Below are 15117 nucleotides of genomic sequence, written 5' to 3' on the forward strand. Positions count from 1 at the left end.
CTTACATTCTTTTTCATATAGAAAAGCCTAATACCCTTAATATTTATGCTCTCCTACTTGTCCCCAGCAGTTTCAGTCTAAAAAGTATTATGAACGTATCAATATTATATCCCATAGTGACATTACTACATCCAGGCTAAGTTCAAAGGTCAACAATATCCTGGAGTGGGAACTCCAATATTTATAGTGTGTGTTACACAAACACTCACACTCTTTCATTATGCTATAAGGCTCGGGATCAGGGAACAGGATCTAACAAAAGTTGAAAATTCAGATTATAGGATTAAATTGTCACAAGTAGGGCACTGTCACATGCTGTGATATTTATACGGCAGCCTTCCATTTATGTTCAAGAGCGAAAACTGGAAATCATTTGAGAATATAATTGATTATGAAATCATTTACTAACCTTCCATTTGAGTGAAAGAATCCTCATAATGTACCACAAAGTGAAAATGTAACAAATATATATTAATGATGTGTATTGTTCCTTTACTCTGTAAGAGGGGAAGGTATCTGGAATACAGGATTCAAAACTTCTATAAAAGTTAAGCTCTGACAACACCACATCCTGCAAACCTACCCTGTAGGACAGTGTTTTAGACCTTTCTCTGTCCTACCTCTGAGAGATGGCGTAACCACATATGTGGTGGGAACAACCCCTCACCAGCCAGGTTAAAGGTTAAATAATTCTTGTGGTCACAACCAGCCCCAACCCATCACACTTGTGTGGCTTGTCAGGCCTCCAGGCAGGCCCATAAAAGGGAGTGCACTAGAAGTGGCAGAAGCAAGCAGACCGAAGGCTAGGGCTTAAAATGATGCCTGTTGAAATCCTTCCCCAATTAAGCTCTGACCTTTACTCACACTGAGGACTGGGAGTTGAGACTGCCTGAAGGGCCTAAGAGACTGATTACCACTTCCTTGTAAAGGGAAGGGGATCAGGGAAGTATTTCCCTTTGTTTGGACTTCTTTATATCCCCAAAACAGAGGTGGGCTCACTAAAAGGCACAGTTGGAGGTCTGTACACTCACCCCAACACCAGATCACAGGATTGTGGCTGCCAAGAGAATGATGTCAGAGGTAAGTGAGGTGCCTGATGTCACCCCCAAGGGAGTGATCAGGAGACGTGAACTTTTGACAACACACAAAAGAGTTTGGAGCCTGTGCTGCAACAATGCATAAGATCTGTACTATAGACACTTTGTTGATATCTCCCTCATGATAGCAAAAACTTGTGGGGGACATATTCTTCTCATCACTCCACTGCTTCCAGATGGCATCACTTCTAACCTGAATTGCAAAAAGATCTCTTTGCTGCCTCCTGCTTTTCCTTTTAAGTGCAGCAGTGTGAACCACTGAGCTCCTCTTTGTGCGGAAGACAGAGAAGTACACAGGCATGCAAGAAAAAAAAAAGCAACGTTTTCTGAGAACAAGGTGAGTAGCTGAAAGATGGCATACAAGCTACCATTTCTGAGATTTATGCATAACAAACAGAGATGTAATCAAACTCTTGGCAAGAAATGTAAATTGTGCAGCCATTTGCACACCAGCATAAGTGCCTTATACATGGCAGTAACGTAGAAAAGGAAAAAAAACCTTTGAGTGCATGCTTGTGCTACATTTTCAACGAATTACACAGAAACACTAATCTTCTTTGTTAATAGGTTTTTATTTTATCAACAGGTATCCATTTGGACATGTGTCTGAGCATTTAGCTAGCAACTGGCCAGTAAACCAAGACAATGGGGATAGTATGCCTAAATCAACATTATATTTTGTATTTCATCTTTCATTTAAACTTGTATCCCTCAAATTCTCCACTCTCTCCTCTGAGCCCTCCTCCTCCTTAGAACATCTAACTTTTCTCCTGCAGTTTCCCAATTTATGTTAACTCCACCATCGTCTCACAGTTCTGACTCCCCTTTCTCGACCAATCTTTCCCTTTCAGACTTCATGCTCATTGTGGACTTCAGTTTAATTGTCCTTTTTAATGCGTGTGTCTTTTTCCATCCTCTCGATCATGATCATATCAACAACACAACTCTCCCATTTCCTTTCTGTTCATATACTTACCAGCACTGCCCTAACCTAGTTCTGTTTAGTTTGCTCTCTTTTACTTCCCCAATCCCTCACATACTCTGAGCCCACTAGACTCTTCAGCCTTTTAAAGTCCCATCTCATCTTGTGATACCTACAATGCTGTCCTGTCCTCTGCATTCAACTTACTTGCTTCTATCAAAACCTGATTTTCCCCCTGTAATCCAGTTCTCCTGGGCACGCAGACAATATGTAGTATTGTGACTATGTAACTGTGGGTCACACTGTCCTTTCACATTGATGAACTCATAGGAGGAGGCAGACGGCAATTTTTCTAGTTTCCCCCTGGGGCAGAAGTGGGACCAAAGATCATTTGTGTAGATTGCCCTTTTTCCTCATGTAGGGAATGCCAGACCACACAGACTCTTCGTAGGTTCTGGAAAGCAGAGGATCTGGTGTTGTGAAAGTGATTGAGCACCCACCTCCTTCCATGTGAGGTAGGTAGAGTGTAGGGGGTGTAAATTTTTGATAGCCCAGAGCCCAGTAACATGCCTAGACCACCACCCATAGCTAGAATACCAGTTGTTATGTTCATTGCTGAAAGCAGCTGGAAAGGCTGTTTCTGAAGCCTGAGCACAACTAACAGACCAGGAGGGGAACGGGGAAGTGAGTGACAATGACGAGTAAACACGACTCTGTGCCCTCCTGGCTTGAGGTTTTTGCGGAAGCATGTGGCTTTGCAAGATGGAAAAGTCTGGCAATAGTTAACTATTGCTATGTGAAATACTGCTGGTTAGCTGATGGAAAATTCCCTGCCTGACAGGCTGCAAACTTCACACTACAGATTAGAAAACACTACACTTAGCTTCTGCTCAGCAGGTGTTTGTTTGTTTGCAGGGGGGAAGGTTGGAACAAACTATGTAATACTAAAAAAATGGGTATAAAAGGAGGAAAAAATCTGAGCTCAGTGTTACTTGGACCCTTGAACATTTTGACACCTCCCAAGTTCTCCTGCAGACAGAAGGCTGGCCACTGGACGACTACAGAAATCCACTTGAGACCTGCTCAAGACTGTGGATAAATATTAATCTGAGATTAATTTGGGGTGCTCTACTAACCTGTTGTGGACATGTGTAAGTGCTGGTGACTAAATAAATTAAAAACTATGAGTGAAAGAACTTTTGTTCGCCTGCTTACATCAACTATCTATTAGCCAGGTGGTCTGTGTCCCCATTGATTTATTTCCTGCCACCACCTCGCAGAGTAAAGTTACCAAGAGCTTTGGGTTCAGCAAAACCCCAGGTAACAAGAGAGCCACAAGCAAGCCATCTGGGCATAGTCTGGCCCGGTATCATTTAACTTAGTGAAAAATTTTATGAGACAGTTTGTTTGAAAAAAAAAGATTACAGTAAATAAAGCTGCATTGTGGAATAATTTACAGAATTAAATAATATGGTTAGAGTTAATAAATAATAGGAGGAAGAACTTAATAGCTATAGAAGAGGAAGAAAACATGTTTTGAGATGAGATTTCAAAAGAAAGATAAGTTCAGTAATGTATTTTAAGATAGACAAGTCCCTGGCAGAAGTAGTACTGAAATTTTGGCAAAAGACGAAGAGAAGGCTATTTCTAGATTAGCGGAGGAAGCAGTGAGGGGATATAGTCTGCTCAATATATAGGATACAAAAAAATATGTATGCTTTTTAAAACAAGGAGGACCAGTCTGAGCATCAGTGGAAGTGTTTCTGATTTCAGGTGATGTGGTCAATCTATTAAGACCCATGCTTCATTCACCGCAGGTGTTGTATGATGTGAAATGAAAGAAGGCATTGTCTGCTGAAAGAAGAATAGTCTTGTGGATAAGGCACTGGACTACAATCCAGGCTTATGCCAAGTCCACTAAGTTTCAACTGAATAATGACAAATACGTAGCTGGAACCAGTCTGGCTCACCTGTGTGCTACCATTGTTAAAATAGGTATTAGAGTTGAAATATGTTTAGTCTTTATGAAATGCTTATAAGTTGCTGCATGCCAGAATCTCACTTATAATATTTGTATCCGATGTTATAAGGTAATATTTAAGCATTTGCATTGTTATCCTCTGGAATTGTGTAAATCAAGCAATAGACATTCGCTAGTTTGAAATGCTGGTTTCCAGCAGAAGGTGTAACATCCTGCCCAAAAGAGAAAGCCCATCAATGCCAAATCACCTATTGTGGAACACCAGAAGACAAAAGACTTCATTAATTGCTCTTCCTCACCCCCTCTCCCATTCTCCTGGAGAGGAGACATGCAAGTGAATTCCTCCAATCTGCTGAACAGATAGTTCAGAGAAGGGGAAAGGGAATAAAAATCCCTGACAAGGAGAAACTGTATCTCTATGCTGCTTGGACTCTTGAGAGCAAGTTTTTCTAGGCATAAGCAAGAGATCACCTGTGTTAGTCTAAAGGGACAAATAGAGCTTGTTATTATAGAAGCTTCCATTCCTTTTAAAACTTAAGACTAACTTTTTTGTTTGTGTATTTTTAAACTTCTTTAACCTTGTAAATAACTCTTTCCTTTTCCTAGTTAATAAATCTTTAGATAGTTTGTTATAGGACTGGTTACAACCCTTGGCTACAGTGTGAGATCTAAGGTGCAAATGACCTGGGGTAAGTGACTGGCCCTTTGGGACTGGGAATAACATAAATATTGTGATTTTTGGTGTACGGGACCATCTATCACAAAGGTAAGCTTGCCTAGGTGACAAGATAAATCAAAGTACCCAAGAGGACTATCTATGATTTCATGGTTAGGCTGTTACAGTGCCTGAGGAGTTTACACTTGACAGGTGAAATCTGTGTATAGAACTCACAGCCAGTTTGGGGTTTGTACACCGCCTCTTAACAATCTGCCCTGAGATTGGTACCCATGCTCTTGAGCCCCTGCAGGACAACTTAACAATGATGGTGTAATTAACATCCAGAAGTGTTAAATCACATTATTATAAAGGCTTTTCATCTCAGGATTCTAAGGGCCAAGTTTCAGAAAACCTGAGTTAGGGTATGCAAACTTAGCTTCTAAAAAGTTCCCAGTGATGTTGTTTTGATCATTTAGCATTTCCTATTCACTTTTGCAAATTAAAGAAACAAGCACAGTTACTTTAGCCCAATTTAAACAGGTGCATGCCTATCTACCCCTAATTTATGTACAATCCTCTGGTCAAAATAAAATAAAGGTCTCTGATATTTCTTCTAAACTATTCAGATATCTCCTCAGAAGTTTTATCTTTGTTTTAGTCTTAATTTGGATGTAATGGGCCAAATTCTGCATTCACTTAACTGGTGTAAATCAAGAATATATCCATTGATTTTAATAAAGTTATTCCAAATTTGTACTTGTGTAAGTGAGAGAAGAATGTGATCTATATAAACATTGATTTACATGGAATCTGCACCCCAGGTAACTGAGTAAAATGTAGCCTTTAACTTTAAATTAAGATTCAAAACTGCTCACTTCAAATTCCCATGTTATTGTGCAATCTGATTATCTGTGAATTTATCTATGCCTTGTTTATGCTTTTGTACAGACAAAAGGTATATTTTTGCCATGTTTTGTAAGTTCATATTTATTTATGATACCCTCCAACTAATATATTTTACACAATGGGGAAATTAAAGTTTTGTTTCATAGCTATTCTAGTCTTTCATCTGTTTGAAATCAGCTTTAATGAGGCAAAGTAAGCCTTATTTGTAGTGTTATAATAACAAGCTTTATGCTACTAAGGTCTGAGCGAGACTTTTCTTCTCATCATAGCAATATGAACACTTAAATGTTGAAAAAAGGGTCTTTATTTCTCTCAAAGAAAAATAATGATCTGTTTTGAAAATCAAAGATAATGTTGTACGTGAGAGTGTATTATGCACACTCACACATACACCTTTGACTTTGGTTATTTATATCTAATCTATTCACTTTGGATTTTCTGCTAACTACTAAAGATATTAGTTTTGGGGAAAATAAGAGTTTGAGATAAATGTATTTGTAAATCCAGGTTACATATTAGGACCTCAGAGTATAATTACTATGAATAATTTAAAAGATTACTGAAAAGTGATCCTCTTCTCATTAACAACAAATTTCCCTTTTGTAAAATATTAAACATTTTGACCTGCCAGTTAGTGGAGCATAAATATTGAAATATATATTAATTTAATTTGTTCTCACATAGTAACAATCCAATACAGAAAAGTCCACAAAGTTTGATAAAGTTTGGTGAAGTCTATCTGAAGGAGTTTTCATTTGTTTGAAATTCTCTATGATACACTGAATTACAACTGCTGTGTTGGTATATGGAGTAACTCAATGTCATACTTTATTACATTCATGGAAAATGTTGCATTGGTACCAATAAATAAAAGTAAAAATACATTTTACAGTTATTAAAATGTGTATTCTAAGAATTTGTCAAGAGGTACGGCATCTTCTTCAGACTCTAGTTTACATTTTTAGTGCAAAGAAACTGGAGAAAATAAAACAAGAATTATAATGAAAACACAAACCCTAAATGTCTTTTCTAATGGCATGTAGGGATTGATAGAGTTTCTGTGGCACAAACTATGAACAAATTAGCTTCCAATGCCTACAGGACCTGGGTATGTCTACACTGTATGTGTAGTATGTGCCAGTGTAGTATGTCTACACTGGCAAGTTTCTGTGCCACAAGTTATACCACTTATATTAAACCGCTGACATTAAACCGCACTTGTGTGTCCACACTGTGCTCCTTGTGATGCTGGAGCACATCCACATTAGCAGCTCTTGCAACAGTAAAGACAGCAGTGCACTATGGTAGCTATCCCACTGTGCAACTGGCCGCAGGGTGCTTTGGGAAGGGTTTACAATGCCTCGTCATGGGGCAGGCACAGGGCCACATGAGGCAGGTTTCCCAATCCCATTGTTCCATGGGCATCCTACTGCACTGCCAGCTGCTTTTCAACTGAAGTGTGGGAGGAGAGTGTGTGACAGGGAGTGTGTGTGTAGGGAGGCTGGGGGGGAGAGAGTGTGTTTTGGGGGACAGAGAGTATGTCAGCATGCTGTCTTGTAAGTTCAGACAGTGGCAGGAAGCAACCAGTCCTGAGGCAGCGGGAGGGGAAAATAATGAATTCAAAACAATGAGCAGAGTGGTCACTTGAGGCATTATGGGACAGCTCCGGAGGCCAATTACAGCACAGAAAGCACTGGCAATAGAGCGCTGGAGCCACTGCACAAATCACCTTACGACTCTCGTCGAGGTGGTTTTCTTTGCAGTCCTGCAACTGAGGAGGTTCTGCGCACAAAGAGGCTTGGCAGTGTGCACACGTCTGCAGTTTGAGTGCAAAAAGCTGCTTTACTGCGCAGAAACTTGCCAGTGTAGACAAGCCCTTAGTCTCCATTTCTCTTGTTTCTTTTTTTTTCTTTTATGATGTACTTTGGGGGATGCCTGTTCCCTTTTAAACTAAAAATATCCCCTTGGATGCTCTAGTTGGATGTCTTCACACTTTCCTTCTTCCTGCACCTGTCTGTGATCAGACGCCCCCATCATGGCCCCTTCACAGAAAAATCCCCACTGCTTCTTCTTGCGGAAAAAGAGATCACTGAGTAAGGGTGGCAGGATTTCATGCACAAGAAGTGATGATCACCAATGGGAGAGGTATAACAAAGGTATGCAACAAAAGTTCTGGTTCAAAGTCCATTGAAGTCAGTAGAAAGACTGGAGTTCAGTGGTCTCTGTATTAGACCTAAATGGCAAGATCTTCAGCTAGTAGAAAGAAAAGGAGTACCTGTGGCACCTTAGAGACTAACTAACTAACTACATACAGTGTAGACATACCCAGGTCCTGTAGGCATTGGAAGCTAATTTGTTCATAGTTTGTGCCACAGAAACTCTATCAATCCCTACATGCCATTTGAGCATAAGCTTTCGTGAGCTTCATCAGATGAAGTGAGCTGTAGCTCACAAAAGCTTATGCTCAAATAAATTTGTTATCTCTAAGGTGCCACAAGTACTCCTTTTCTTTTTGCAGATACAGACTAACACGGCTGCTACTCTGAAACCTGTCAGCTAGTAGAGTCACTGCATCACCATTTGCTTCAGCGGAGATCTGATAATTTAAACCAGTTGAGGATCTGGCCTTTAATGTTTAGAAAAAGCTATGCAGGAACCACCAATAAATCATTAGCGCTTACCGACAATTACCACCAGCACTATCCAAGCTACTATAATTTTCCATCTGCCCAAAGTGATTCACTCATTCTTAGTCTTTTGGCTTTTTAGAATACCTCACGTCTGAAATATAAACTTTTTGCTGCTCTTCTTGATTTAAAAAAAAACAACCCAAAACACCAAGTGTAAATCTGGAAAGAAAACATGTTAGTTACAAACCTAAGATATACATTTGAGAGAACATACTGCTGAATACACTGGATTTGTGGCTTATTACAACTATCTTGTAACCCACTAATGTCCTCTTTTTGTCCTATAACTGCAAAGGTGTTAATGGGCCACTCTACCTTAAATAAAAAGAAAAGGAGTACTTGTGGCACCTTAGAGATGCATTCAGCCGTAGCTCATGAAAGCTTATGCTCAAATAAATTTGTTAGTCTCTAAGGTGCCACAAGTACTCCTTTTCTTTTTGCGAATACAGATTAACAGGGCTGCTACTCTGAAATCTACCTTAAATGGCCCCTTACAATATGTGCTAACTACTTATGCTAAACAATCTCTTCCACCTTGCATTTTGTTGTGAGGCTAGGTGTTCCTTTCCCAGACCTGAAGAAGAGCTCTGTGTGTCTTGAAAGCTTGTGTCTCTCACCAACAGATGTTGCTTCAATAAAAGACATTATCTCACTTACCTTGTCTCTCTCAACTTTTAAATGTAATTTTACCATTAAACCTCATGAGGGCTGTATGTTGAATAGATGAAAACTGCATTTTGAAAATGAGATTATTAGAGTGGAAACATTGGACAAAATCATTTCCCACCCTTTCATAGCATGGATGAGATGAAAGTAACAGACAGACTACACCAAAGGCTCGAAACTTGTTGGAAAGAGAGGATGAAAGTGATGCAGCATCCTCCTCAAGAAAGAGAGTAGTCACCTGGTTAAAGCACTCACCTAGCAGGTGGGAGAACCAGAATCTAGTCCTCCTGCTCCAATGACTCTTCAATTATGTATCCATAGTGCAACTGCTTCAAGAGGAGAGATTGAGGGACCCTCACACTGGAATATCCCATAACCCAGGGGTTAGAGTACTACACTTAGGAAGGAACAGTCAGTTGCAGGCATACAAAATGGGAAATGACTGCCTAGGAAGGAATACTGTAGAAAGGGAGTGGGTGTCATAGGGTATTGCAAGCTAAATAGGAGTCAAAAGTGTAACACTATTGGAGAAAAAAAGCAAATATCATTCTGGAATGTTTTACCAGGAGTGTTGTAAGCATGACACAAGTAGTAATTATTTTTCTCTACTCCATGCTGATTAGGCTTCAATGGGAGTATTGTGTCCAATTCTGGGCACCACATTTCAGGAAAGAATGCGGGCACATTGGCGGAAGTCCAGAGAAGAGCAACAAAAATGATTAAAGGTCTAGAAAACAACCTATGGGGGAAAATTGAAAAAAAAGGGTTTGTTTACGCTGAAGAAGAGAGGACTGAGAAGGGATATGATAACAGATTTCAAGTACATAAAAGGTTGTTATAAGGAGAAGAGAGAAAAAATATTCTCCTTAACCACTGAGGATAGGACAAGAAGCAATGGGCTTAAATTGTAACAAGGGCGGTTTAGATTAGACTTTAGGAACAATTTCCTAAGTGTCAGGGTGGTTAAGCTCTGGAATAAATTGCCTAGGGAGGTTTGGACTCTCCATCATTGGAGATTTTTAAGAGCAGATTAGAAAACATCTGTCAGAGATGGTCTAGATCAGTGTTTCCCAAACTTGGGGCGCCCCTGTTCAGGGAAAGCCCCTGGCGGGCTGGGCCGGTTTGTTTACCTGCCGCGTCCGCAGGTTCAGCCGATCGTGGCTCGATCGTGGATCCAGCTGCCGCTTCCCCATTGGCCTGCAGCAGCGAACCGCGGCCAGTGGGAGCCGCGATCGGCTGAACCTATGGATAAGGCAGGTAAACAAACCGGCTCGGCCCGCCAGGGGGCTTACCCTGGTGGGGCACGGGCCAAAGGTTGCTGATCCCTGTGCTAGACATTTTGAAAATGTAGTTCTTTATAAATAAAGGTTGTCAGGGCAAAAAGTGTGAAAACAGGGAAAGAAAACTGCAGTGAGATAAGCTTCAAAAAGAAGCAGCCATAACAGAGAAAACACTGGGCTTTATCTCATCCTTTAAGGGGTCCTTCTAGATCCCAGCGTGAAACTGCACCTCTGTTAAGCCTCTCTGCAAATTCTGACAGGGGATTGCTTGAAAGCAAACTGAAAATTGATTTGAATTTGTACTCTTTATGCCTGAAGAGCCCTACAGGTAACGATCCTAGTTTTGTGGCCTAAACTATTGATTTTTATGGCTACCAGACTTGGAATCTATCTAGATTGAGGGGCTGGAATCATGCACTTTTAGAAGCTTAGGAACATGAAAGCAGTATATATCTTCAAAATGTCAGGTTTATTATGTTTCCTCAATGAAAGCAAGTAATAACCTTTTATGCAGAGAGGACAACCCATTTGAAAGCAAATGTGCATAATTAACAGAAGTCTATAAATATGTATTCACTTTTATTAAGTTTATTTCTCAATGGGGTTATCTCTGCATGATGAAAATAGGAAAAGAAAAAAGGGGGGGCAGCTCATAATGGTAATGTCATTTTGCCTACAGTTGTAGGCTTCTTGAGTCTTTTTACTCCCTTTTAAAAGGAACATATAGCTAAGCAGACCACTACCAGTAGAATTAACCTACACTGCTTATCAGTTATTATATGTGAATAATGTATATTCTTAAAGGAAGAAAAGGCTAAAATTTTCAAACTTGGCTGCTTATAGTTAAATACCTAAATCCACATTTATGTACCTAAATAAGTGTTCTGATTTTAGCTTCCAGTGACTTCAGTTACTTTTCAATATCTAAATGGGGATTTAGATGCTTACACTGAAGAGCCCAAGTTTCAAAGCACTGACTTTTTTTTTCTGTGATTTTTCTTTTCCACCAAAAGAAGGCTTGATGGTCATCTCAAAGTCTACATTCTGCAAAGACAAATGGGTTTATTGGAAAATACATTTCATGATGAACCTCTAAAATTATTTTATGTGGTAGTATAATGTGAGAAATATTAACCTTCATGAAGCAGAGCATGACTAAGGCTATGTTTTAGTCATGGGTATTTTCAGGTAAAGTCATGGACAGGTCACGGGCCAAACCAAAATTCAAGGCCTGTGACCTGTCCATGACTTGTAGTATGTACCCCGAACTAAAACTTGGGCTGGGGGTGCTCTGGGGGCACTGCGGGTGATGGATGGGTGGCCAAGGACCTCCGCTGGCACTGGGAGGCAGGGCTGAGCAGCAGTGCGTGGCCCAGGACCTCTGCTGCTGCTGGGGAATGGGGGTTAGTGGGGCTGGCAGCTTCCCAGCTTGGCATTTCCCTGCAGCCCTTAGGGGGAGGGAAGGCCAGGGGGGCTCCACGTGATGCCCCTGCATAGCTCCAGCTCTGCAGCTCTTGTTGGCCAGGAACCACAGCAGGCAGAGCCCTCTGGAACTTCAGCCTACGTCAGGAGTTGCATGGTCATGCCGCCGCTTCTGGGGAGCCCCCCCCCAGGTCACCACTGCTCCATGTTGAAATGAATCTTCAGTGGCCCACAGCTGGGTGGATAATTATTTGTACCAATTTGTGAAAATTCGGAAAACAATATGCTTAATACATAATAATTTATTTGAGAAAGAATCACACAAGCAGTAAAGTTTACATAGCACATACTCGTTAATAAACCTCAATTCCCCAAGCATAAAACCTCAGTAACTATGTTGCCTTACGCAGTATCCCGATTGGCAAACAAAGCAGGTATAGCTACCGATTCTAGATCGAGATTTCTTTTCTTCTCTTTCCTTTTTCAGGTACTTGGTCTGTCAAATGCCCCCTGAAGGAGGGTCTAGGTCACCCCGAGGCCCTCTGTCTCATAGCATCATGGACCACTTCAAATGTTAATTGGGAACTAACTTCACTAATTTACTTTTCTTAGTATTTATACCTTTTGTTCTCAAAGGAGTCACATGTCCAGAAATATGCCCTGTGGGCATCTTATTACTGGTTTTCCCTCATTAATATTTTGGAGAGGGGCTGCAGAACAGACAAAGACCAAAGCTCAATCAATGTTTACCCTCTTATCAATCATTCACTTGAGCTCTTAGTGTGATGCCATCCAGAGAGGTCATTTTGACCCAGGTCAGTCTGTACCAAGCCCACTGATCGCATGCTTTTACATTTTCTTTACCTTGTGAGCTGGTCCCCTGCCTGATATATTCCAAAGTTTGATGTTGAAACATACATGCAGATCAAGCCTTTATTAACCACTCAAATGCAGTTTCAGCACTTCCAGTAATTTTCCACATCATTTATTTGATGCTAGAATACTGCTCCCAGAATACTCTAGCAAATTTAGACATACCAAGACATACTAAACTCATGCTTGCCACATCTATTCATATCAGTCATGGCAATTTATAATTGCTTAATAATAATTTGGTACTGTCCCAACATCGAGTGTTCGGGCAGCCCCTGAGCCAACCACACTGACCACCGCAAAAGTCACAGAGGTCATGGAAAGTCATGGAATCCATGACTTCTGTGACCTCCATGACAGACACGCAGCCTTAAGTATGACCTACATGTGTGGTAAAGATACTTCACTCTAATAACTGTTGTTAACTATACTTTGCATTAACAAAATTCCTTTCATCTGATGTTCTCAAAGGGTATTTAAAAACACTATGCCTCACAATACCACTTTAACGTACATCAAGATCATACCCATTTTAAAGATGGATAAAATAAGGCACAGATATTTTGACATGCTGGAGGAATGATATCTCCTGGCTGGCCTCAGGATGCTGGGAAATCCCCCAGGAGGAGCTGGAACCTGTTGCAGAGGAAAAGGAGGTCTGGTCCTCCCTACTCTCCATGCTGCCGCCATGGCCCTTCAACAGGAAATGCGGAATAAAGGGAAAAGATAGCAGAAGAGCAGAAGATATTATGACTAGGACAAGGCAACAGAAATAAATGGCAGAGGCTGGAAAAAATCAAGGGTCCTGGCCTCTAGACTTGTGTGCCAACCCCTAAACATACTTTCTTCTATTACCATTTTGCAAGGTTTCATGGTGAATTTAAATATTTTGGATCTCAAAGCAAATCTTCAACAATGTGTCTCATATGTATAAGAGGCGGAAATGTCAAAATGATCCTGGAAAGAAGACTGATTGTGGAAAATATAAGCCATTTCTACAAGATCTGACAGAATTTTGCACTGAAACGTGTGTTACTTTTGATAGATGTGTTAATCGTTGCTGAGTAACAAAATCTTGCTAAAGGTTACAGAAGTTCCAGCAGTTACTTTCAGTTATGGACTAATGTTATTGGCCTACTACCATATGATATCAATAGAATTCTGACTGCTGGTGACAGTTTATAATTCAGTTACCCATTAGGTTGGATCCAGAGGTGAAAGTAAGCCCGTATGCCCCGTTATGGCATACCGGCAAGAGCCGGTGCACTGTACTGGGTTAGCCTGGCTTCCCCAGGGGGCAATTTAAAGGGCCTGAGGCTCCCAGCAGTGGCTGGAGCCCCAGGCCCTTTAAATTGCCTCCACAGCCCCGCTGCTGGAGCCCTGGGGTAGCGGCGGTGGGGCTCCGGTGTCTATTTAAAGGGCCCAGGACTCCCCTGCTTCTACCGGCCCCGTCCTTTAAATAGCCATGGGAGCCCCGCCGCCGCTACTCGAGGACTCTGGGGGCTATTTAAAGGGCTGGTGTGGCAGAGGCAGCTGGAGCCCTGGCCCTTTAAATAGCCCCCGAAGCCCCCGCTATCCCAGGGCTCTGGGGGCTATTTAAAGGGCCTGCGGCTCCCCTGCTTCTACCGCCCGGGCCTTTAAATAGCTCCTGGAGCCCCGCTGCTTCCCCAGGGCACCTGCAGCTAATTAAAGGACTGGGGCAGTAGAAGAGGGGAGCCCCGGGCCCCTTAAATAGCCCCTGGAGCCCTGGGCTGCTGCTGCTACCCCGGTAGGGGGGGCGGGGGAGGAGGAGAAGAAGGAGGTGGGGGGAAACTTACCTTACAGGGTGGGCTGGCTCTGACCCCCTCAGCCCTGCCCCTTCTGCCCTAGGCCCCGTCCCTTCCGGGGGCCAGAGCTGGCCCCAGCGTATGGGTAAGTCACTTGACTTACTTTCACCGCAGGTTGCATCTACAACTTGTTAAAGAATATTGATAGTTTAGATTTTACAGTGGCCACAGGAGGCCTAATTCCTGCCACCCTTACACATATAAGAATTGCAGGCCTGAGTGCAAAATGCAAAGAAAGCTGTAATAAAACTGCTTCAATAATTTCTTTTTTTCCTCTTAACTGTACTTCCTAGAACTGATTTAATATGCTGAGCAAACATCACTAGTAACTAGAAAGTTCAAGACCAACATTTTTATACATATAAAGTCAAAAACCATTGAACCTTGCATTCAAATATTAAATGTTTTTTTTTTCCTTTGACACTAACTGTATTCTCTGTAGGAATAATAATGAAAATTAAAGTATTTCAGAATCACAGGTACAGTATTCTTGGCCAAACAGCGAAAGAGTATGGAGCTGTATTTTGTATCTTTAAGACTCAGCCCCAGCTTGTTGATGGCTTGGAGGTGCTACCTGCAGGCATGGGGCAAATTTATCCCACAGAAGGCTAGGTCTGCCCTGAAGCAACTCCTGTTGTCATAGCCCCTCTGAGGCTTGCATCATTATGAAATCACTGGGAACTGGGACTTACCCCACTTACTTTAAAGTGCTTAGAGACTCTTGTATGAAAAGTGTTATGTAAAATAAAAGTATTTTTTATTCTCCATAATATGAGAATGAGTGTGTTTCCTTATT

Source organism: Eretmochelys imbricata, chromosome 3 (assembly GCF_965152235.1).
Source record: "Eretmochelys imbricata isolate rEreImb1 chromosome 3, rEreImb1.hap1, whole genome shotgun sequence".
Taxonomy (NCBI): Eukaryota; Metazoa; Chordata; order Testudines; family Cheloniidae; genus Eretmochelys; species Eretmochelys imbricata.